General features: G+C 34.3%; 1 long non-coding RNA gene across 1 annotated transcript; it reads left to right on the top strand.

Annotated features, from left to right (window-relative positions):
* Positions 1–827: 827 nt before the first annotated feature.
* Positions 828–24,923, top strand: LOC140985240 (uncharacterized). Its single transcript, XR_012176732.1, has 4 exons — positions 828–880; positions 11,916–12,643; positions 12,752–12,838; positions 24,708–24,923. It is a non-coding gene; the product is annotated as an uncharacterized lncRNA (long non-coding RNA).
* The last annotated feature ends 308 nt before the right edge of the window (positions 24,924–25,231 follow it).

The raw sequence follows: 25,231 nt of genomic DNA, 5'->3' as shown, positions 1-25,231 counted from the left end.
ATCCATATGTGTGAAAGCCACTAAGGAAAAATTTGGTGAAACAACGCCACGTATCATATTCAATTTGATTTGAAGCCTCCTCAGATGAATATTTTGTGTTTGCTTTAATATGAAATTGTATGAGAATGTACATGAAAATTTTATGTAAAAAATATCTAGTTCATAGCATATTATTTGGTGGACTGCCACTCATTGAAGCACAGTGAGGATATTGCTAATTTGATCGAAAATATGATTCTTTTTTCATTATACTGCGGATAGTAGTATTGCTAATTTTGATTGAAAATGTGATTCTTGTTCATTATTCCGTAAATAGGTGACTACAAATTTTTTGACTGTTTTGTTACTATTTCTTACTTGTGTTTGTGTTAAGCTTTTGTTTTATTATTTACAATTCTTTTGAAGGTGTTGGCTCATTGTTTGTTGATTAGTTTTACCAAGAATATGCAAAGAATGGATGTCAAATAATAGACTACCACGTGAATATTAGTTTGGAGTAGAGTCTTCCTTGCAATTTGCAATGAAAAATGCAAACGATCCTGACACAATATCTTGCCCATGTGCAAAATGTTGTAATCTAAAGAAGAAAAATGTAGAAACTATAAGGGCACATATGTATTCTATTGGTATAGATTTGACATATCATACATGGATATGGCATGGGGAAAGATCTACGAAAGGGAACTCAATGAATGCTTCTGATCGAGTAGGGGCAAGATGGACAAAAATCTTTTGATGAGGAACCAATAGATATGGTACATGCTGCATATGATAATTATGCTGGGAATCCAACCTAATTCAATAAGCTACTTGAAGATACAGAGAAACCTTTGTATCATTTGGAGCCAATTTCGGCCAATTGTAAAGTTGGCTACATGTAGTAAGTGATTTGATTTCAGTTATATCAGCAAATTATTTTTCCAAAATTTTGTTTTACTCCCATTATAATAAACCCGGAATCTTATTTGTTATAATAGAATATTATGTGCCACCATTCTGTCTTGTTCACATTATTGTTTAGTATGCTAACTATGTTTGTGTTGGAAACTGAATTTTGGAAGTTTGACAAACTGAGCATTTAATAGATTGAACTTCAAGAAGACTGATAGTAACTGATATAATATATGCAAACTATCGGTTGTTCATAAACTAAAGATTAATGCAAAGATAATCAAAGGCAACAGGACCAGCTGACTGAACTACGCAGTCAACTGACTTATCAGTTGGAAACTGATCAGTTGCAACATCAGTTGTGAGATTATTAGCTATGGCCTATCAGTTGATCTTTCAGCTGTCACGTCATCAGTGAAAATGTAGAACCCGTAACTTAGACTACGTATAAGCCATGCATAATTCTAGTATTTTAAATGATTTTATTTCCTGAGTATTTAAATGATTTTTCCTTAAGTTAATTATTTCATGCAGCAGTTTGATTTTTATCATTTCAGTTATTTCAGTGAGGCCGGACTGGAGTTGGAGTTTAGAGATAAAATTTAAGATTCAAGAAACATTTCCAGAATTTATTTTAGCTAGCAAGTAAGTTCACTTAAGTTAAAAGGGAGTTTAAGGAATTATTTAAGTTACTTGAGGTGAGTAGAAAATAAATTCATTTAATTTCCTTAATTAAGGGGTTAGTTCACTAAATTATTTAAAGGATAGGTAAGGCTTTTAAGGGTTATAAATTTAGTAAATAATCAACATTTCCCCTCCATATATTAGTGAATTTTCGGCCCCTTAGTATCTAGACTAGTCATTGCCAACTCATCACCCTTTGGACCATTCTTTGTTGAGTTAGCATAATAATCTTTTTAATTCTTTATCCACCTTAATTAATTAATTAGTGAGCATTGTCCTAGTCTAGAAAACATGAGGATTTCGGCCACCCCATTCTAGAATCACCCAACAAATATTTGATATCAACCAACAATTCAAATTTCAAATAGAGGTAGACTTAGTCTTGATTTTGGTTCCCTATATCTTGCAACCAGCTCCCTCACTCCCCTAATCATCATTCTCCACCCCTCATCACCGAAAACCAGAGCCATTCCAGTGTCAAAAAAATGTGAGCACCATAGCTAGAGGCAAGAAAGAAATCGAGCTAGCAAGGTAGAATAGAAAGCGCTCCACCTCCTCCGCGCCGGATCGTCTCTTCTTTTCGTTTTTCTTTCAAACGAAACCAGGCATGCATATATCCTTCCTTGACTCTTCAATCAAGTCATACTATCATCATTTTGATGTTTCATGATCATCCTTTCATGTAAAAACCGAAATATTGATGAATCATTTTCAAAAAGGTAGTGCAGATTTTTGTTGCCTTCACTCTATGCTTCACGGTTTGCTTGTTTTTGTGAGTACAGGTGGATGGTTCGATTCCAGGCTCCCAAGGCGACTTATAGACATGTAATAGGATGTATTAGGATCACTTTGGTCCATTCATTCGAGCCCCACACCCACTGGAAACAAGAAATGACAGCAGCTTCCCATTCTTGCCATATTGAGTTTCGATTTTTTCATGTTGCTGTCAAAGGGAAATGAATCTGATCTTGGCTGCCCTAAGGGCTTATAGCCATGGTTGGATCACTTCCCTAGCATGTATAAGACGTGGCTAAGTCGCCATTTTGGTGGCTTGGTCCATGGTGCATCGGTTTTTAAATCAAACGCAAGAACAGCCCCTCCCCTTCTCGGCCCCTTCGTTTTGACAGCATGTGTTGTTTCAATTTTGTGGAATGGTGTGGATCTTGGTTGGCCTATGGCCCTTAGCCACGGTTCATACCATGCCCCTAGATGTCTAGATCGTGCCATGGTCAATCAAATGGCCACTGGAACGACACGAGACAACAAACGAAGTGGTACACCCCACGCACGCAAGGGTGCTTCTCGGGTGAGAGTTTCGGCGAGTTTCTGGTGTGATGAGAATTGTGGCTGGCCTAGGACCCTTAGCCATGGTTCGAATCATTCCTTGGTATGTTGGTAAGAGGTTCTGGTCGGTGGTTCAAGCCCCAATGGCCATTAGCCTTGCAAACGACGCAAGGAAACCAAAGCACAGTTGCTGTATTTTTGGACAGCCACTTGCTGTGACGGTTCAGTGGCTCGTTCGAGTTCTCAGTTGGCTTTTAGCCCATGGCCTTGGACTGGACAGTGCCTCATCGAGTTAGAAAGGTCATGTTTTTGACCGTTCATGATTCGGATCATTTTTGAGGTCGTACGAGAATTTACGGTGCGATATGCCAAATTGACTCTCGAAAGAGCGTTTCATGTTTTGGCCTCCATTCGCCTAGATTTCGGCCCTCACCATTTTAGGAGCATTATTTGATCATTTTAGACGTATTTTAATCATGACTACATGATGGTTCAGTGTTGGTTCGGGTTGGCTCGGAGTCATGATTTAATACGAAGTCGGTAGGCGCAATTGTCACATTTTAGAAGGTTATTGTATAGTTTGGTCCCATAAATCTATTGCATATTTTCATGGCATATTTAGGTTGCAGCGAGCCTGGGAGCGATCCAATCCAAGCAGTAAAATGGGTACAGGATATTTAATTCAGTTATTTAATTATATTACGGGCAAAAATACAAATTTTGAGATTTATGCGATATTGCTTGTGGTCACTTTACTATCATGCTTAAGTCCGGTCCCCAGTATCGGCCCGGTCACCAGTTACCGGTCAGTTCAGTTGTTTCACCCAGTACTGTGGCAGTAGTCTGATCAGACGTAAATCCGATCCCCAGTATCGGTCCGGTCACCAGTATCGGTCAGCTCAGTTCAGTTCAGTTCAGTTCAGGGACCACTTGCGTAGACCATAATCTCACAGAAAATTATTATATGCTATTTCAGTACAGGGCTCCAAGGAGCAAACAGTTTCACTATGATTTTCAGTTCAGCTATGCACATATTATAATTAATCATGACACGACATTTTACGATATGCCTCATGACATGAAATTTTACTCCCATGCAATTTTACTATATTTACTCGTTATTTACGATATATGCATGTTGAGTCTTTAGACTCACTAGACTTGATTGTTGTAGGTACTGATGATGTCGCGATCGAGGGCGGGGACCAGTGAGCTAGCTCGAGTCGGCAGTAGTGGCACCCGAGTACCTCAGTTTCAGCACTTGCCATTTTGATGCTCAAATATTTTATTAGTTATTGAATACTTTAACTTATTATTTTGGCAAATAATAATTTCTTCTGCTGCTGTTTTGAACGTTAAATATTTTATCAGTTTTTGGTATGAATGAGGCACACCATTTATTTTAAAAGAAAAAAATTTAAATTTTCCGCAAATTTTCAAGTAAGGATTTTTAGGCCTCTACAGAAAAGGACGTAGCTCAACCACCGACATATTGTATAAAGAACAACAGGAACGCCGCATTTCAGAAATACTACAGTGTAAGCTATTAGATAAATGTTTACGTGGCAAACAACGGATATAAAGTTTTAAATCGCATTCAATATTACTGTTGGAGGCAAAGCATATAAAAATATCAGAGAAAGAGCAGCTGAGAACATATTGAATATTGAACATTTTGAATCCAATCTCTGATTTCTCGACTCTTGAACAACTAAACTGTTACTCTGTTGAAATCTTTGCTCACTCTTATTGTATATATTCATAGCACTTAAAGGCTATACTTCGAGCTTACAGGCACAAACAGATATTGTTGTAATCAGTCGTGCTAAGTTATTTTAGTCTAGCTTAGTACTGTAAATCGTTTTGTAACTAAGAGTTTCAGTTTGACATTGTTAAGTCCAAGACTGAAGTGGTCTGTACAACTGTTTGTATTGATCAAAGTCTTTTAGTGAATATCATATCTTCGTGATAGAAAGGGTGACGTAGGAGTGCTTGAAATCTCCGAACATCCATAAAATCTTGTGTTCTTATTTCAGTTTTTTCTATCTATTAGTCAGTTTATTTCCGCACTATTTTTTGTTAACTGATTGATATCGACTAACAAGATTTTCGAGTTTCAGTTTATCACCAAACTGAATCAATATTCGAAAAGGCTGTGAAAATTGTTAGTGTTTATTCAACCCCACCTTCTAAACAATCTTTCACTCCTTAACCGATCCTATCAAGTGATATCAGAGCTTTATGCAAATGGAATCATCTCTGCTAATGGTAACATAACCACCACCATCAACAATCAGCTGATGATCATCGATGAAGACTCATTCAACAACCTCTTTCAGCTGCCTACTGATATCTCTGAGGTGAAAACTTCCGATGTTGAGGAAATGCAGACTCAACTCTCTGCTGAAGGACGGAAAATTAAAGTTTTCGATCCCAAGAAGGAGTTGAAACCGGAAATCCAGCTACTGGCTGATATCTTGGCCAAAGGGATACTAGCCAAAGCAGGATCCTTTGCTGCTCTTACATTGGAGAAATTTCAAGTCATTACTGCTATCATGACTTGAAGAAGATTACAATGGAAAGGTATTATCTTCAACCTTATGAAGAACATGTTTTAGTCTTCAAAACAATTGAAGGGATTTGAACTGCAGCTCAGTTGTTTGATTAAAAGCAAGGATTTGGTGGGTGACTCCTCTAAGATATTATCCAAATTCAAGATCTTCAATGCCAAGAGTGTTCAGTTACAGAAGATGAAGCTGGACATCTCTCCTCAACAATTCATGAAAATGAAAAAGGAGATTGGGACACAGGAGGTTCCCAAATTAGTCAAGAAAGCAAAGAAGACATTCAAACGCAGACTGATTGTCAGTGACATTGACTCTGAGAAGACTTATCCTCCCAAAATCTCCAAGAAGCCCAGAACGCTCAAGACCAAACCAATAGCTGCTATTAGCAACATCCCAACAGAAAGGCTGCTGCAATCTAGAGCTGAATAGCCAATCGAGGCTACTCTTTTGAGAGCTTTACCAGTTGTATCTACAACTGAGGTTCAATTACTTCCTCCTGCTGCACAACAAAGGAAGACAATCATCGAATCTGATCATAAGCAGAAAACTGCTGAAGTTCAAGCTCCACTGATCACTATTTCTGGCCGAACTTCTTTACCATTTACAAGACCTAAAGGGATAGTGATTAGAGAAAGGATTGATGCAACTAGTTCAGGGCTGAGTATTCCTCATGCTCTGACTGACTCAAAGGGAAAGGCCAAAATGATTGAAGAGCCCAGACCCACAAATGTGATTCAAACTCATATTGATCTAATTTGGAACGAGATCAATGAGTTTTCTGAGAATAAGCTTAAGGCTTATGACGAATGGGTCAGGTTTAGGACTGAAGTGTTTGCTCGGCAACTAGAGAAGAAATCAGTTTTTAAGAAATTTATTGACCTGAAAACTATAGTCCTGAAGATGGTCAAAACGGCTACAGTTGTTCAAGCTTTGCAAAGGAAGAAGTACTTCTTTGATCAAGTATGTGCAAAGAAGTTAAGTCAAATGATTGTTCAGCTATGCCAAAACTATGATCCCACAAGTCCAACTGCCTTTAATGACAAAGCAGTTCATGATCAACTGGACGCGTAAACAGTGAGAACTGGATCAAGAACTGACTATTCCAGAATGTTCTCACGATCGTTCATCAGAAAAGCAAGCTGAACAATCAGTTCAACCGCAAGAGCAATCAAAGGAACCAGTTGCTGCAACAATTCAACCAGCAGCTGCTCCTCCTTCCAAAGAAGCTGAATCTTCTCCTTTAGCTACTCCAACTTCAAATGCAGATCTTCTATAATGGCCCGAAAATTTCGTGTTTGAAAATTTTCGGAAAATTAAAAATTTTCTTTTTAAAATAATTAAAATGCCTCATTCACGAAATAAACTTATGAATCAGGTTTAATGTTTAAAAATAGCAGCGGAAGAAATTATTGCTCACAAAATAACAAGTAAATTAATCCCACAACTGATAAAAATGTTTGAGCATAAAAACGGCAAGTGCTGTAAATGAGATCCTCGGGTTCCACTACTGCCGACTCAAGCTAGCTCACTGGTCCCCGCCCTCGGCCCCGACAACATCAGCACCTACAACAATCAAGTCTAGTGAGTCTAAAGACTCAGCATGCATATATCGTAAATAAATAATAAAATCGCATGCAAGTGAAAATATCGTGTCATGAGGCATAACGTAAAATATCGTGTCATGATTAATTATAATACGTGCATAACTGAACTAAAAATCATAGTGAAAATGTTTGGTCCTTGGAGCCCTGTAATGAAATAGCATGTAATAATTTTCTGGTGAGATTATGGTTTACGCAAGTGGTCCCTGAACTGAACTGAACTGAACTGACCGGTAACTGACGACCGGGACCGGTAACTGACGACCGGGTGAAATAATAATCGTCTGATCAGACTAATACCACAGTATACTGGGTGGTACAAACTGAACTGACCGGGTGAAGTAATGATCCCATGATAGTAAAGTGACCACAAGAAATATCGCATAAATCTCAAAATGAATATTTTGCACGTAATATAATTAAATAACATAATTAAATATCCTGAATAATTTTACTGATTGGGTTGGATCGCTCCCAGGCTCGCTGCGGCTTAAATTTAAAATGAAAAATATGCAAATGATTTTCTTGACCAAACTTCGTAATTGAATCCAAAAACGAGACAATTATGCCCAACTACTTCGTATTTAATCATGAATCCGTGCCAACCGAACCATCATTTATTCATGATTAAAATACACTTAAAATGATGAAATAATGCTCCTAAAATGGTAAGAGCTGAAATTTTGGGGAATGGAGGCCAAAACATGAAACGCTCTTTCGAGAGTCAATTTGGCACATCGCACCGTAAATTCTCGTATGACTTCTAAAATGATCCGAATCACGAACGACCAAAAACATGACCTTACCAACTTGATGAGGCACTGTCCAGTCCAAGTCCATAGGCTAAAAGCCAACCAAGAACTCGAACGAGCCACTAAACCGCCGCAGCAAGTTGCTGTCACAAAAATACAGCAGCTGTGCTTTGGTTTCCTTGCGTCGTTTGCGAGGCTAATGGCCATTGGGGCTTGAACCATTGACCAAAACCTCTTACCAACATCCTAGGGAATGATTTGAACCATGGATAAGGGCCCTAGGCCAGCCACAATTCGCATCACACCAGAAACAAATCATGCGTCCCAACTGAGCACTAATTCTGCGCGTGGGATGTTGCTGTGGTTTTTGCTGTCATGGACCATTCCAGTGGCCATTTGGTTCGCCATGGCATGATCTAGACATCCAGAGGTAGGGTGTGAACTGTGGCTAAGGGCCATAGGCCAACCAAGATCCACACCATTCCACAATACCCGAAACACACTTGCTGTAAAATGAGAAGGGCCGAAAGGGGAAGGGGCTGTTCTTGTGTTTTGATTTAAAAACCGATGCAACCATGGACCAAGCCTCAAAAAGGTGACTTGGTCACGCCTTAGACACGCTAGGGAGGTGTTCTAACCATGGCTATAGGCCCCTAGGGCAGCCAAGATCAGACACTTCCCCTTGACAGCAAAATGACAGAAAACCGAACACAATATGACACTCATGGGGAAGTTGCTGTCATTTCTGGATTCCAGTGGGTATAGAGCTAGAACCAATGGACAAATGTGTTCCTAACATGTCCTAGTACATGCATAGGAGCAGTCTTGGGAGCCTGGACACGAGCCATCCACCTGAAACACCAAAAACAAGTGAACCGTGAGGAGCACAAAGAAGACCGAAAATCTGCATCTTTTATTTTCAAAGTTCTTGATATATTTCGGTTATGCCATGGAAATGATGATCATATAATGTTTAAAAATGTTAATATGACTTGATTGAAGAGCAAGGAAAAATATAAACATGCCTAATTTCCCTTTGAAAAGAAAACGAACGAAACGCAACGATGCGGCGCGGAGGAGCCGGAGCGCTTTGCTACCTTATTTTCTTTCTCGGTTTTCTTTCCTATTTCTTGCTATGAGGCTCACGTTTTTACACCGAATAGCTCTCAAAGTTTTGGTGATGGGGGAGAGGAATGATGGTTAGGAGAGTGAGGGGAAGGGGTTGCAATATAAGAGGGATGGCAATACCAAGTCTACCTCTCTTTTGAATTTGAAATGGTTGATATCAAAAATGATTTTTGGAGGAATAGATGGGTGCCAATGACCGATTCAACATGGCTAGATGTAGGTTGATTATTAATTAAATGGTGATCAAAATGAAAGGATTATCCTTCTAATAAATAACAAGGGAAGGGTCAAAGGTGGTGAGTTGTCAAGGAATTGTTTGATCATCTAAGGGGTGGCCAAAAATTGAACAATTAAATGGAGGGGAAATATTGTTTAGTTAGTGTATTTTAAACCTTTAGAGCCTTAACTATTTAGTGAATTAACCCATTAATTATGGAACCTAAATAAACTTATTTTCTACTTACCTCAAGTTACTTAAATAATTCCTTAAACCTCCTTTTAACTTAAATTAACTTACTAGTTAGCTAAAATAAATTCTGGGAATATTTTCTTAATATTAAATTTTATCTCAAAACTTCAACTCCAGTCCAGCCTCACTTAATGAACTGAAAAGATAACATTTAAACTACTGAATAAAATAAATAAATTTAAAGAAGAGAATTTAAATACTCATGCAATAAAAATCATTTTAATTTAAATACTAGAATTATGCATGGCTTATACGTAGTCTAAATTACGGGTTCTACATCTTCAACTTACACGAATGCTGAGCTATCATTGGCCAATATCGATGAAGTTATTCAATCACTTGCCAATGATATTCAGTATACTATTTTATCTACAGAAGCAGTTGAAGAACCCAGCGCAACTGAACAACCAGCCGCAAAGGCTATTTTGAATCAAGTTGAAAAGCCAGTTCAGTCAACCATCATGACTGAACAGGTAGTTCTAGCAACAACTAAAGAGGCTAAGCTGCACCTGGTACTAACTGAAGAGGTGCCAGCTGAAGAGCCATTCACAGGTTCAGTTGTTCAACCAACTGAAATACCAACCACTGTATCAGCTTAGGAGCCAACTGAAGAATCAACTAAACTTACAATTTTGCAACCAGTTGAAGAGCCAGTTCAGCCGACTGCCACGACTGAACAGGCAATTATCACAGAGTCTGAAGAGCCTTCAAGCACCACTGCTGATTCAAATATCTCTTCTGCTCCATAGCTTCAGCAGGAAGCCATATCAGAAGATGTTCCAGAAATGGTTAGTACTGAAACTGACACAACTGACAGGGCCTTGGTGATCTATAACCGAGATAACAGGGAGCAAGAACCAGAAATCTCTTGAGTCAAGTCCCCTGATATAACAATGGCAACTGAATCTTTATTCGATGAAATTCAAGCCATTCAAACTGACCTCGCCAGTATGATGACTTCCATTTCTGACATCCAATCAACACAACTAGCGCATTTTATGAAAATTGATTCCATCAAGGAGAATATGTGCAAAAGTCTTCAACAAATCACAATGGATATTACGAACCAATTCTTCAAAATGTATCAAATACGGAAAGACTAAACATCAACTGAAGCTCATTTCCAAACTCAAGCCATGTTCAATCAACGCATTGATTACCTGTAAAATGTTGTAACAAAAAGAATGGATTTAATTCAAGAACTTCTGATGAATGCTGTTTCAAATATCAACACAGAAGTTCGTATCATATCCCAAAAGGTTGAGGCGTTTGACGAAAAAGGGGAAGAACAAGAACAAGATCAGCAGAGGCTATCTACAAAGAGACCCAGTCAACCAACTGATCAAAGATCGTCTGAGAAAAGATCTAAGAAATAGAAGATCAGTTAAAGGTTGACATATTTGGAAAATTTTGAAAATTATTTTAGACAGTTAGAAGATTCTATTATTCTTTCATTCTTTGTACGAATTTGTACATTGAAAGAGTTGTCAATAAAAGATTATTTTATCTACAATGAGTTCAGTTGATCAATTCATATTTTCTAAGTTTTGTTGAACACCAAAAAACGAGAAATTGTTGGAAACTGAATTTCGAAATTTTGACAAATTGAGCATTTAATAGATTGAACTTCAAGAAAACTGATAGTAACTGATCTAATATATGCAAACCATCGGTTGCCCATAAACTGATCAGTTGCTACATCAGTTGTGAGCTTATCAGCTATGGTCTATCAGCTAATCTTTCAGCTGTACATGTCATCAGTGAAAAGGACGTAACTCAACCTCCGACAGATTGTACAAAGAACAGCAGGAATGCTGCATTTCAGAAATGCTACAGTGTATGACTGTCAGATAAACGTTGACGCGGCAAAAAACGGATAGAAAGTTTCAAATCGCATTCAATATTACCATTGGAGACAAAGCCTATAAATATCAGAGAAAGAGCAGCTGAGAACATACTGAATATCGAACATTTTGAATCCAATCTCTGATCTCTCGACTCTTGAACAACTAAACTGTTACTCTGCTGAAATCTTTGCTCACACTTATTGTATACATTCATAGCACTTAAAGTCTATACTTCGTGCTTACAAGTACAAACTGATATTGATGTAATCAGCCGTGCTAAGTTATTTCAGTCCAGCTGAGTACTGTAAATCGTTTTGTAACTAAGAGTTTCAGTTTGGCATTGTTAAGTCCAAGACTGAAGTGTGTCTGTACAACTGTTTGTATTGATCAAAGTCTTTTAGTGAATATCATATCTTCATGAAAGAAGGGGTGAAGTAGGAGTATCTGAAATCTCCGAACATCCATAAAATCTTGTGTTCTTATTTCATTTTTATTCTATCTATTAGTCAGTTTATTTCCGTACTATTTTTGTTTAACTGATTGATATCGACTGACAAGGTTCTCGAGTTTCAGTTTATCACCAAACTGACTCAATATTCGAAAAGGCTATGAAAATTTTTAGTGTTTATTCAAACCCCCCTTTCTAAACACTCTTTCACCCCATAACCGATCGTATCAGTTTGCAATGGCAGGCATCTTTACAAAAAACTGTTGAAAGATAAAAAGATGGAGAAATTCAAATTTGTTAATCCACATAGCATTCCATATGTGTCAAAAAATACACAGGAAAAAATAAATAAGCTTGAAAGGTTAATCCAAAATGCAAGTGTTTTAGCAGATAGGCTTAGTGGTGCATTAGTGGATCAATTAGTTTTTGTACTGTGTAATGTCGTTTGGGTAAGAATTGCAATATCACTTTCAGTTGCTTCATTTCAACAAATTATTAAATTTTATGCACTGATTATGCGTTTGTGCATATTTTTCATTGGATTCTTACTGTCATTGAACCTTACAAGGAGGTTATTTATTTGTTGGATTCCTTATATCATCGCATTCGCGATGAGGACTAGAAATATGTAGTGGGAAATGTGAGTTAATATTCTTTTTTTATTAAGAATTTAATTTAGTCAATAAAAAACTTATATATCAATTATTATTAATGTATGAAGGGCCTTGAGATTGTTTAATTCAAACAAGGGAAGGAAAGGCGGAAAAAATGCTTTGTGGGAAGTGGTAAAGGTATGTGTAATTATGTTTAACATCATGTTTAATACTTATATTTTTAATTAACAATTTGTTTCTAATTACCATAGGCTCCTTGGCAACCATATGCAAACAATGTGGTTATTATGAGATGAGATTTATGAGACAAATTATTGAAGAAATTGCAAATATCGATAGAGATTCACTACAATCAATAGTAATATTATATTGCTTCTTTAAAATAATTACATTATAGATTTTAACATTTCGCAAATTCAGTAATGATTGTTTTTTTTAGTAACCTAATTTGTGTGTGTGTTCACAGTTCACAAAATCGGAGTACACTCTGGAAAAAATCGATGAGGTGCTTTATGAGTTGGCAGAATGTATACAACATCATATTTATGAGTAGGTTTTGGATGCAATAATTGTCCTTTGATTGGTAGAGCGATCGAAACGTGGTACTTGAGCTGCTCTGCGGTTTAAAAGATTTGAGTTGCACCATTACCACCTGCTATAGCTTTTGGTAAAGCGACAAGTGCTCGGTCCTACAATTGGTATCTGATAAACATAAAAATTGTACATTAATTAAATGTTTTTTAATATAAATATATAGTTTTTGTTTTATTAAATGTTTAAATATTATATTTTTTATAATAAATTGTATAAAATATAAGTTGTTGTGTAATTACAAGTTTTTACTATTTTTTACAGGTTCGATAAAACAAGAATAAACTTGACGTTGCAAATGAGATTAAGATGATTCTTGGACCTGTACAAAGTTGATTATAATATCTACAATATTGTTGACAAGCATGAGATAAAAATCCTCTCACAATTGGGATCAAATTAAGCAACAAATAAAGTTACCAAAGGAGTGGTAGTTTTACCATACTCTAGTATTTTGACCATATCTCTCAAATTACTTGGTCAAATGGTTTGAAAAAAATACCACAACTAGACAACTCAATTATCCACGTGTTTCTTTTTATGTGAAGAAGCAAATTCGAAGAAGAAGATTTTCAAAAGTGATGTGTAATATAATATAATATCTTGGAACACCAATGAAGACTTATGTGTAAAAAATTAATATTTTATTTGTGGTTGTCTCCCCAAATTTGGCTATAAATAGGGGTGTATTGTAATGTATGGAGATATCCCTCATTCTATGAACAAACCTTTGAGTTCATAATATTTCTCTCTATAATTTTCCTTTATTTCTTCATTTAAATACAATTAGAATGTTAATTTCATATTCAAAGTTTTACACTTTGAATAATTAATAGCTAACTTCCTAAAATTGAGATGATAAGGTGAAACTCTTGGCATGATAATAAGGTTGTTAAAAGGTAAGAATCTATGTTTTATATTATTTAATCATTATTTATTGTTTATGTTATATTTATTTCTTTAAGCATTTTTATACCCTACTTATAAGTGAGAATTTTGATTTATTGTTGCTATATGTTGCACTAAATTTTTGGAACCATTTAAATGTTAGTTTGGTATTACCAACCATTTAAAGTGGATGCCTTGATTTATTATATATAAATATATTATAATATTAAATTTTTGGAACCATTTAAATGTTAGTTTGGTTTTACCAACCATTTAACTTGGATTCCTTGATTTATTATATATGAATATATCATAGTATTAATTTATTGGTACCATTTAAATGTTTGTTTGGTTTTACCAACCATTTAAAGTGGGAACCTTGATTTAGTGTTTACAAATATATATAGCACAATAAATACTTGACCACATTTATAAGTTTTGGTATATATTATATACTTATAAGATAATAATTTATAACATAATATAAATATGATTATTTAATATATTGGAACCATTTTATTAAGTGGATTTCAATATTGTTCGTTAATGTTAACTTTATTAAAATACCAAGAGTGGATCCTTTAATCTCAACTACTTAAATTAAAATTTGAACAATTAAAATTTACCCATTAAAGATTCAAACAATTAAAATTAAAAAGAAACAAAAACAAAAACAAAACAAAAAGACATTGTAGTGGACTTGTAATTACCTTAGCTTCCCTGTGGATACGATATCGGACTCACCGAATTATACTACTTGTGGACAACCTGCTCTTGGGAGTGCAACAATCAAAGTGACAACAAGTTTTTGGCGCCGTTGCCGGGGAAGTATAATTTAATTTCAAGTCTATTTAATTTTGTTTATAGTTTATTTTTCTTTATTTGAATTTTTATTGCTTTTGTGTGTTTTTATTCTTTTGCATTTGCATTTGCATGAGCATTATTTGGTCACGTACACTTAGTGGTCGACTCATTCGAAATAACCCTTTATTTTCACAAAACATGGCGGAAGAACCCATCCAAGAAAATGAAGATGAAATTCAATCTCAACATGATCATGATAGACGAAGAACACTTAGAGATCACATGAATCCTACACGTACTAGTGCACCTTCATGTCTAGTTTTTCTCCCTGATGCATCTCATTTCAATTTTAAGCCTGGTATTATCCAACTTTTACCCAACTTTCATGGCTTAGATTCTGAAAATCCATACATGCATTTACGAGAATTTGAAGAAGTGTGCAACACATATAATGATCTAAATTGTAGCATGAACACCATTCGACTTAAGCTTTTTCCTTTTTCTTTAAAAGATAAAGCTAAAACTTGGCTACAAAATCTTAGATCGGGATCCATTCGAACTTGGGATGAATTGCAACAACAATTTTTGAAAAAGTTTTTTCCATCTCATAGAACAAATTCTTTCAAAAGGCAAATCATCACTTTCCCTCAAAAAAAAAGGAGAAACTTTTTATCAGTGTTGGGATAGATATAAAGAATTGCTTAATCTTTGTCCACATCATGGTTTTAAAATCTGGAGAGTTGTTTTTCAATTTTATGAAGGCTTAACACCTAAAGATAGGCAAATGGTTGAATTTATGTGTAATGGAACATTTGAAGATAAAGATCCAAACGAGGCAATTGAGTATCTTGATTCATTAGCTGAAAATGCTAAAAATTGGGACACTATAGGTACAATCGAACCATCAAACAAGATTCAATCTCCCACATCTGGTGGAGGTATGTATACCCTCAAAAATGAACATGATCTGCAAGCTAGATTTACCTCTTTTGTAAGAAAAGTTGAAGCACTTGAATTGAAAAAGAATGGTCAATTAAAATATGTTCAAGAAGTTGCGTGTCACATCTGTGATACAAGTGATCATTCTACAAAAGATTGTCCCACTTTGCCCTCTTTTAAAGAATGTCTCCATGAACAAGCCAATGTTTTGAACAATTTCAAAAGGCCAAATTTTGAACCATTTTCTCAAAATTACAATCCAGGTTGGCGAAATCATCCAAATTTTAGTTGGAGGAATGATAATGCTGCACAATTTTCACAACCACATTTCCAAAATCAACAAAATTTTCAAAATTATGCACCTTATGTTCCTCCACCTAAAAGGAATTTGGAAGATATATTGAATTCTTTCATTGCAAAGCAAGAGTCTATCAATACTCAAACTGCTCAAACCATGACAGATTTGAAAGATACTCTTGCTAAATTTGCATCTGCACTTAATGTTCATGAAAAAGGTAAATTTCCTTCACAACCTCTGCCTAATCCCAAGGATCATCATTCACAAACTGGAACTTCTGGAACTCAACCGATGGATCAGGTAAAATCTGTTATTACCCTTCGAAGTGGTAAGGTTGTGGAAAAATCCATTCTTGAACCTTGTGAAGATGATGATAAATCAACTCCAAAGGGTAAGGAAGTGGAACCCATAACTTGCGAAGAGGAGGTTCAACAGACAGTGTCACCACCATTCCCTCATGCATTGAAAAATACAAAAAAATCAAATTTGAATTCTGATATATATGATATTTTTAAACAAGTAAAAGTTAATATTCCTTTATTAGATGCAATAAAACAGGTACCATCATATGCCAAATTTTTGAAAGACTTGTGCACTGTGAAAAGAAAATTGAATGTGAAAAAGAAAGCATTTTTAGCCGAACAAGTAAGTGCAATCATTCAAAATAATAATGCTTTGAAATACAAAGACCCTGGTTGTCCTACTATTTCTTGTATTATTGGAGAACGAAAGATTAAAAAAGCCTTGCTTGACCTTGGAGCTAGTGTGAATTTACTTCCATATTCAGTTTATCAAGAACTCAATCTAGGCGAGTTAAAACCTACTTCGGTAACACTTTTACTTGCTGATAGATCTGTTAAAGTGCCAAGAGGTATGGTAGAAGACGTGTTGGTCCAAGTTGATAACTTTGTATATCCTGTCGATTTCATAGTTTTAGATACACAACCTATCGAAGCTTGTAATGCAATTCCTGTAATTTTAGGTCGTCCATTTTTAGCAACTTCTAATGCTCTTATAAATTGCAGGAATGGAATAATGAAGTTGTCATTTGGTAACATGACCTTGGAGCTTAATGTGTTTAATCTTTGTAAGCAACCACATGACAAAGGAGATGAAAGTGAAGATGAAAATCTTATTGAAACTCTTGTGGAAGAAAACATTCAAGAAGGGAGTACTCGTGATCAATTAGATATTTGTTCAATTGAAACTGTTAAAGAAAATATTGAAATTGATCTTGATGATTTTATCAGGTATCACTCGTTACCAGGATCAGAGAAAGAATTTGATGCAAAATATGAGAACAAAGACGAACCACCCATATTGGAGTTAAAACCCTTGCCAGAAGAATTGAAGTATGCATTTCTTGGAGAAGATGAAACATATCCGGTGGTAATTTCTTCCAAACTAGCAAGTGATGAAGAAGGTAAATTAGTTGATATGCTTAAAAGACATAAAAATGCAATTGGTTGGACACTAAAAGATCTCAAGGGCATTAATCCACTAATTTGCACTCACAAAATTCACTTAGAAGAAAATGCAAAAACATCTCAACAACTAATTTGCACTCACAAAATTCACTTAGAAGAAAATGCAAAAACATCTCAACAACCACAAAGGAGATTAAATCCACACATGAAAGATGTTGTGAAAACTGAAGTTCTCAAACTACTTGATGTTGGGATTATCTACCCTATTTTTGATAGTAAGTGGGTAAGCCCAACACAAGTAGTTCCGAAAAAATCTGGCATCACAGTGATAAAAAATGAAAAAGGTGAATTGTTAACAAGTCGAGTCCCATCTAGTTGGCGGATGTGTATTGATTATAGAAAATTAAATGACGTCACTAGAAAAGATAATTTTCCATTACCATCTTTGAATCAAATTTTAGAAAGAGTAGCAGGTCATCCATACTACTGTTTTCTTGATGGATATTCAGGTTATTATCAAATTTCCATTGCAGTAGAAGATCAAGATAAAACTACATTCACATGTCCTTTTGGAACATTTTCATTTAGAAGGATGCCATTTGGATTATGCAATGCCCCAGCAACATTTCAAAGATGTATGCTAAGCATTTTTTGCGACATGGTTGAAAATTGTTTGGAAATTTTCATGGATGATTTAACTGTCTTTGGGAATACATTTGATAATTGTCTTGAAAATTTGGAAAAAGTTTTAAAAAGATGCGAGGAAAAAGGTCTTATTTTAAATTGGGAAAAATGTCATTACATGATTACTTCTGGAATTGTTTTGGGACATGTCGTGTCATCTCATGGAATTGAAGTTGATAAAGCAAAAGTTGATGTCATTGCCAATTTACCCCCTCCAAAAACCATTAAAGAAATTCGCTCATTTTTGGGACATGCTGGATTTTATAGGAGGTTTATAAAGGACTTTAGTTTAATCTCTAAACCCATTTGTAACCTCTTAACAAAAGACAGTGCATTTGAGTGGACTCAAGAATGTCAAAATGCTTTTGATAAAATCATTCGACATTTAACATCAGCTCCTATCATGCAACCTCCTGATTGGTCTTTACCATTTGAAATCATGTGCGATGCGAGTGATTATGCAGTCGGTGCAGTATTGGGTCAAAGAAGAAACGGTAAGCCTTATGTGATATATTATGCAAGTAGAACTTTAAACAATGCTCAAATGAATTACTCCACAACTGAAAAAGAACTACTTGCTGTAATATTTGCATTAGATAAATTTCGTTCTTATTTGATTGGATCAACAACTATCGTGTTTACTGATCATTCTGCTATTAGATATTTGTTGACCAAACAGGATGCAAAGCCACGACTGATACGATGGATTTTGTTGCTCCAAGAATTTGACATTGTGATCAAAGATAAAAAAGGAACCGAGAATGTCGTAGCCGATCATTTATCGAGACTAGTAACAGGATCATCTTGTGAAATGACACCAATTAACGATAATTTTCCTGATGAACATCTATTTTCAGTTACTACTACACCTTGGTTTGCTAACATAGTAAATTTTCTTGTGACAGGAAAAATGCCACCGCAATGGAGTTCTCAAGATAAAAGAAAATTTTTGAATGAGGTAAAAAACTTTTATTGGGATGATCCGTATCTGTTCAAGTATTGTCCGGATCAAATTTTTCGACGTTGCATACCCGACAATGAGGTAAGTAGTGTCATTAAATTTTGTCATTCAGAAGCATGCGGAGGACATTTTTCTTCAAAGAAAACAGCTGCAAAAATCTTGCAGTGTGGATTTTATTGGCCCACTTTGTTTAAAGACACCCACGAAATCTGCAAGATCTGTGAAAATTGTCAAAAATTGGGTGCGATTTCAAAAAGAAACATGATGCCTTTGAATCCTATTATTGAAATTGAAATCTTTGATTGTTGGGGAATAGATTTTATGGGACCTTTTCCACCGTCGTTTGGATACTTGTATATTTTAGTTGCAGTTGATTATGTTTCCAAATGGATAGAGGCAATTCCATGTCGAACAAATGATCATAAAATCGTCATCAAATTTTTAAAAGAAAATATTTTTAGTAGATTTGGAATTCCTCGAGCCATGATAAGTGATGGGGGAACTCACTTTGTTAATAAACCATTTGCTTCATTAATGAAAAAATATGGTATTACTCACAAAGTAACTACTCCTTATCATCCTCAAACAAATGGACAAGTTGAATTAGCTAATAGGGAGATAAAGCAAATTTTGGAAAAAACTGTTAACTCAAATAGAAAAGATTGGTCTCTGCGACTTAATGATGCACTTTGGGCATATCGAACAGCTTTTAAAACATCATTGAATATGTCTCCCTATAGGTTGGTTTACGGAAAACATTGTCATTTGCCTGTGGAATTGGAACATAAAGCTTATTGGGCGATCAAAACTTTAAATTCAAGCATGGATGATGCCAACAAATTGCGTAAATTGCAACTTAATGAACTTGATGAACTCAGAAATGACGCGTATGAGAATTCAAGGATTTATAAAGCAAAAATCAAATCATTTCATGATAAAACAATTCTTAGAAAATCTTTTGAGATTGGTAAAAAAGTTTTGCTTTATAATTCTCGACTTCACATATTCCCAGGAAAATTACGATCAAGATGGACAGGCCCATATGTTGTAAAGCATGTGTATACTTATGGAGCTGTGGATATTGAAAATCCTAAAAATGGTGATGTTTTTAAAGTAAATGGACAAAGGCTTAAACCATTTTTAGAAAATGAAATTTTTCAAGAAGAGTTTATTTCCCTTTCCGATCCTTGATTTTTTTTGTGTTGCATTTAATTTTGTTTGTTTTTATTTCAGGTTTCCTTAATCTTTTTATTTTCCCGGTTAAATGGCGGATAACGGTACTCCGTGACTCTCATAGTCGGTTTAATCAGTTTCCCATAATTGCTGATACAAAAATAAAAAAAAATCATTTCTTTTCTTTTCAAAATGGATGAAATTCTCTCAAAAATTTGTAAATATTTTCCCTCTGTTTCTGAAAATGTTCTAAGAAAAATTTATGCAGGAAGGTGTGAAAGATTGAGATTGCTAATGCAAAAAGGAATTCCAGAAGATATTCGTCTTGTAATAGAAGCTAAGGTCCGATTAGGAGGAGAAGTTCCACAATCATTGCTCATTCGGTATTTGCCTGGATTAGGAAAAAGCACTTATGCGAAAAAACGAAGGGCCAAAAGTTTAGGGGTTTGTCATAAGTGTGCAAGATGGACTTGTGACAAACGATGCAGATCTTTGGGATGTGTTTCCAATAACAGAGAAGATAAAATTGGTTTCATTAAGAATGGGCTGAGTAAGGAGTCTTTAGATAACATCTTATTGACTCTTGAGACGCATTCTAGTGGACATGTGCATATTGAACTTCTCCGTTTATGGAAACAATTCCAAGATGAGCGTCATAGTCTTGGGAATCCGACTAAAAAAGACCTTGTTTGCCAATTTATAAGAAAATTGGATGGGAAGCATATCCTCGACTCATAGAAGGCGTTGAAGCCGTTTCTGGACGTAAAACCAGAGGAAAATTGTGAGCCACAATCACACTACTGTTTATATGCATGTGTGTTATTATTTTTTTTACTGTTTATTCTGTTTACAACTGTGACCCATAGTTTTGTTATGATAACATATAACCCCTATAAAATCTCTCATCTTTCTTTCTATTTTCGCAGACCAAAAAGAAAGTAAAAACATGGCTAGATCCTCTGCACCAACATTGAAAAATATTTGTGTATTTTGTAGGTCGGGTCCTGGAAAAAATGAAGTGTTTGTAGAAGCAGCAAATAATCTTGGAAAGATATTGGCTGAGAGAAAAATTCACTTGGTATATGGGGGAGGTAATATTGGGTTAATGAGATCTGTTTCAACATCTGCTCATCTTGGAGATAGTCAGGTTTTGGGTATTATTCTTACAGATTTAGCTGAAGGAAATATTACAGGTGTTACGATTGGTGAGGAATTAAAAGTTTCTTCTATGTATGAAAGAATCACAAAAATGATTGAAAATTCTGATGCTTTTATCGCACTACCAGGTGGTTTTGGTATATTAGAATAAAATTTTCACACTGTTTCTTGGGCACAACTTAATATCTATAATAAACCTGTGGGCTTGTTGAATATCAATAATTATTATGACAATTTGTTGACATTTCTTGATAAAGCTGTGGAACAGAATTTCATTTCAGAAAATTCACGACGGATGCTCATCTGTGCTTTGACTGCCGACCAATTAATTGATGATTTGGAAGCTTTTGTTCATAAGCCTGATCCGATGATAACAAAGATCAATTGGTCGCAATCAAGCAATAAGAAAAGGAAGTTGGATCATTGATTCAAAAGTCGTGGATTGGTTTGCGTTTGTTTCAGTTTGTTATCTTCAATAAAATTCCAGGTGATATCTCTTTCATTATGTACTCTTTATTAATAGTTATTTTGACATTAGGGACAATGTCATATTCTGATTGGGGGGAGAACAAACTTATAAAAAAAATATAAAAAGAAAATAATAAAAAAAAATAAAAAATATATATATTTAAAAAAATATATTATTTTAAAATAAAACCATGTTTATTGTTTGTATCTTAGTAATTTTTGCAAAAATATCATACATTACATGTTTGAAAGGTTTAAATTAGAACATGTATTAATCTATTTAAGGATGTTTAAATTTTTATTTGAAAAAATGTCAATTTTAATATTCTGATCAATATAAAAATATGATTTATGAATTCTTTTTTTAGTGATTAACCATTGTGATAAAATCAGGTATTAAAGTATATGGCCCAAGATATACCTTATAAGAGTGCCTAAAATTTTAAACTCACACATATTTTGTGAGTGAGTGGAGAGGACTGAGAAAACAGCTTTCGAGCCTTTATTGATCATGAGAGAGGCTATCTATTGTTTAGATCTTGAGTTCTTATTTTGAAAAAAAAATGATATTTCCTGAAGAAAAAAAAAGAGAAAAAAAAAAAAAAAAGAAAGATGTTGAAGATCTATGTAATTTTTAAGTTATATGCTACGACCCATTTATCTCTCATAAAAAAAAAAAAAAGAAAGAGAGAAATTTATTGTACAAATTAAATAAATATGTGGTCAAGAAGCATAAACTTAGTCTGATTCCATGATGTTATGAAAAAAAAAAAAAAAAAAGATCAGGAAAAAATATATAATAAGAACAACTAGATTTTGAATCAATGGATTTTCTATCTTTTGATTAGTTTGGCTCGTTTGTCTGTCTGCATTCTGTAAACCATTTTTCTGAGCATTTATCTGTATTCCAACTCCATGAGAGAAATCGTTGCCATAAATTGAAACATTTATTAACCTGTGAGGATATGGAGTTGAGACTCTTACTAGGAATTTCTGAAGGCCGTGTACATTTAACTACCTGAAATAAGCTTTGAATTGATCATCTCAAATTATTTCATAAATTATAATTATGATGATCTTGATATAACTTTGACAGTTTTCAAATTTAATTTAAACACTTAGATAGTTTTGATTACATTTCTATTTAAATTAATCAATATGTTTTGTATTGCTATTAACGCTTAAATTGCTAGGGACTAGCAATAAGCTGGTTGGGAGGTGTGATAAACATAAAAATTGTACATTAATTAAATGTTTTATAATATAAATATATAGTTTTTGTTTTATTAAATGTTTAAATATTATATGTTTTATAATAAATTGTATAAAATATAAGTTGTTGTGTAATTACAAGTTTTTACTATTTTTTACAGGTTCGATAAAACAAGAATAAACTTGGCGTTGCAAATGGGATTAAGATGATTCTTGGACCTGTAGAAAGTTGATTATAATATCTACAATATTGTTGACAAGCATGAGATAAAAATCCTCTCACAATTGGGATAAAATTAAGCAACAAATAAAGTTACCAAAGGAGTGGCAGTTTTACCATGCTCTAGTATTTTGACCATATCTCTCAAATTACTTGGTCAAATGGTTTGAAAAAAATACCACAACTAGACAACTCAATTATCCACATGTTTCTTTTTATGTGAAGAAGCAAATTCGGAGAAGAAGATTTTCAAAAGTGATGTGTAATATAATATAATATCTTGGAACACCAATGAAGACTTATGTGTAAAAAAATAATATTTTATTTGTGGTTGTCTCCCCAAATTTGGCTATAAATAGGGGTGCATTGTAATGTATTGAGATATCCCTCATTCTATGAACAAACCTTTGAGTTCATAATATTTCTCTCTATATTTTTCCTTTATTTCTTCATTTAAATACAATTAGCATGTTAATTTCATATTCAAAGTTTTACACTTTGAATAATGAATAGCTAACTTCCTAAAGTTGAGATGATAAGGTGAAACTCTTGGCATGATAATAAGGTTATTAAAAGGTAAGAATCTATGTTTTATATTATTTAATCATTATTTATTGTTTATGTTATATTTATTTCTTTAAGCATTTTTATACCCTACTTATAAGTGGGAGTTTTGATTTATTGTTGCTATATGTTACACTAAATTTTTGGAACCATTTAAATGTTAGTTTGATATTACCAACCATTTAAAGTGGATGCCTAGATTTATTATATATGAATATATAATAGTATTAATTTATTGGTACCTTTTAAATGTTTGTTTGGTTTTACCAACCATTTAAAGTGGGAACCTTGATTTAGTGTTTACAAATATATATAGCGCAATAAATACTTGACCACATTTATAAGTTTTGGTATATATTATATACTTATAAGATAATAATTTATAACATAATATAAATATGATTATTTAATATATTGGAACCATTTTATTAAGTGGATTCCAATATTGTTCGTTAATGTTAACTTCATTAAAATACCAAGAGTGCATCCTTTAATCTCAACTACTTAAATTAAAATTGGAACAATTAAAATTTACCCATTAAAGATTCAAACAATTAAAATTAAAAAGAAACAAAAACAAAAACAAAACAAAAAGACATTGTAGTGCACTTGTAATTACCTTAGCTTCCCTGTGGATACGATATCGGACTCACCGAATTATACTACTTGTGGACAACCTGCTCTTGGGAGTGCAACAATCAAAGTGACAACAGTATCAGAGCCAAGGTCACGGGTTTGATTCCCATTGATTGCAAGGAGTGCAACTATTGGGAGGGAGATTTCTGGGTGCAATAATTGTCCTTGCTTGGTAGAGCGATCGAAACGTGGTGCTTGAGCTGCTGTGCGGTTTAAAAGATTTGAGTTGAACCATTTCCACCAGCTATAGCTTTTGGTAAAGCGGCAAGCGCTCGGTCCTACACTAAGTATGAAATGCTTCCCTCCATAATTCTCTGTGTCCCTTTTCATTTCACAATTGTTTGATATCAATGAAGGAATATTTGCAAAGTTTTAAAAGTATAAATCCTTCATTTCTAGGGAATTGCTGTTGTTGCGCTGTTGAGACATTTCAGATATTTTTGTTGGTAAGTACCAAATAACTACATATTGAGTCATTTGTCGAGGAGATATCCGGTGTATTTGTATGTATGGTGTTATATTTGATTGATAGATTTTATTTGGAGTGATCAAGCTTGGCCGGCTCTGCATGCGATTTGTTTTATGTTTGAATCGATGGACTTTATTTTCCAGTATGTAGTTATATTATTTTGATTTTATCGGGATGTTCTATTTACGTGGAGGTCATGCTGAATTTTCTGGTGGCCCAAACAGAAATTTTTAATTCGTTTTCGCTATTGACGCTAATAAATCTTGGTTATTTAGTCATTACAGTTAAATTGATGTTAACGGTGGTAAGAATTTGGAACTGATTTTACTGATACTTCTTGATTTTGTTCAAGTTATTTTCAGTTCTCTTTCCATTGTAGCTTTGATGAATAGTCATTTTGGTTTTTTTTTTTTGTTTTTCACTCAGCTAAATATTCGAAAAAATATAACCATGG

This window comes from Primulina huaijiensis, chromosome 9, assembly GCF_012295235.1.
Source record: "Primulina huaijiensis isolate GDHJ02 chromosome 9, ASM1229523v2, whole genome shotgun sequence".
Classification (NCBI taxonomy): Eukaryota; Viridiplantae; Streptophyta; class Magnoliopsida; order Lamiales; family Gesneriaceae; genus Primulina; species Primulina huaijiensis.
Note: the sequence above shows the minus strand (reverse complement) of the source record. Positions and strands in the feature narration are given on the sequence as shown.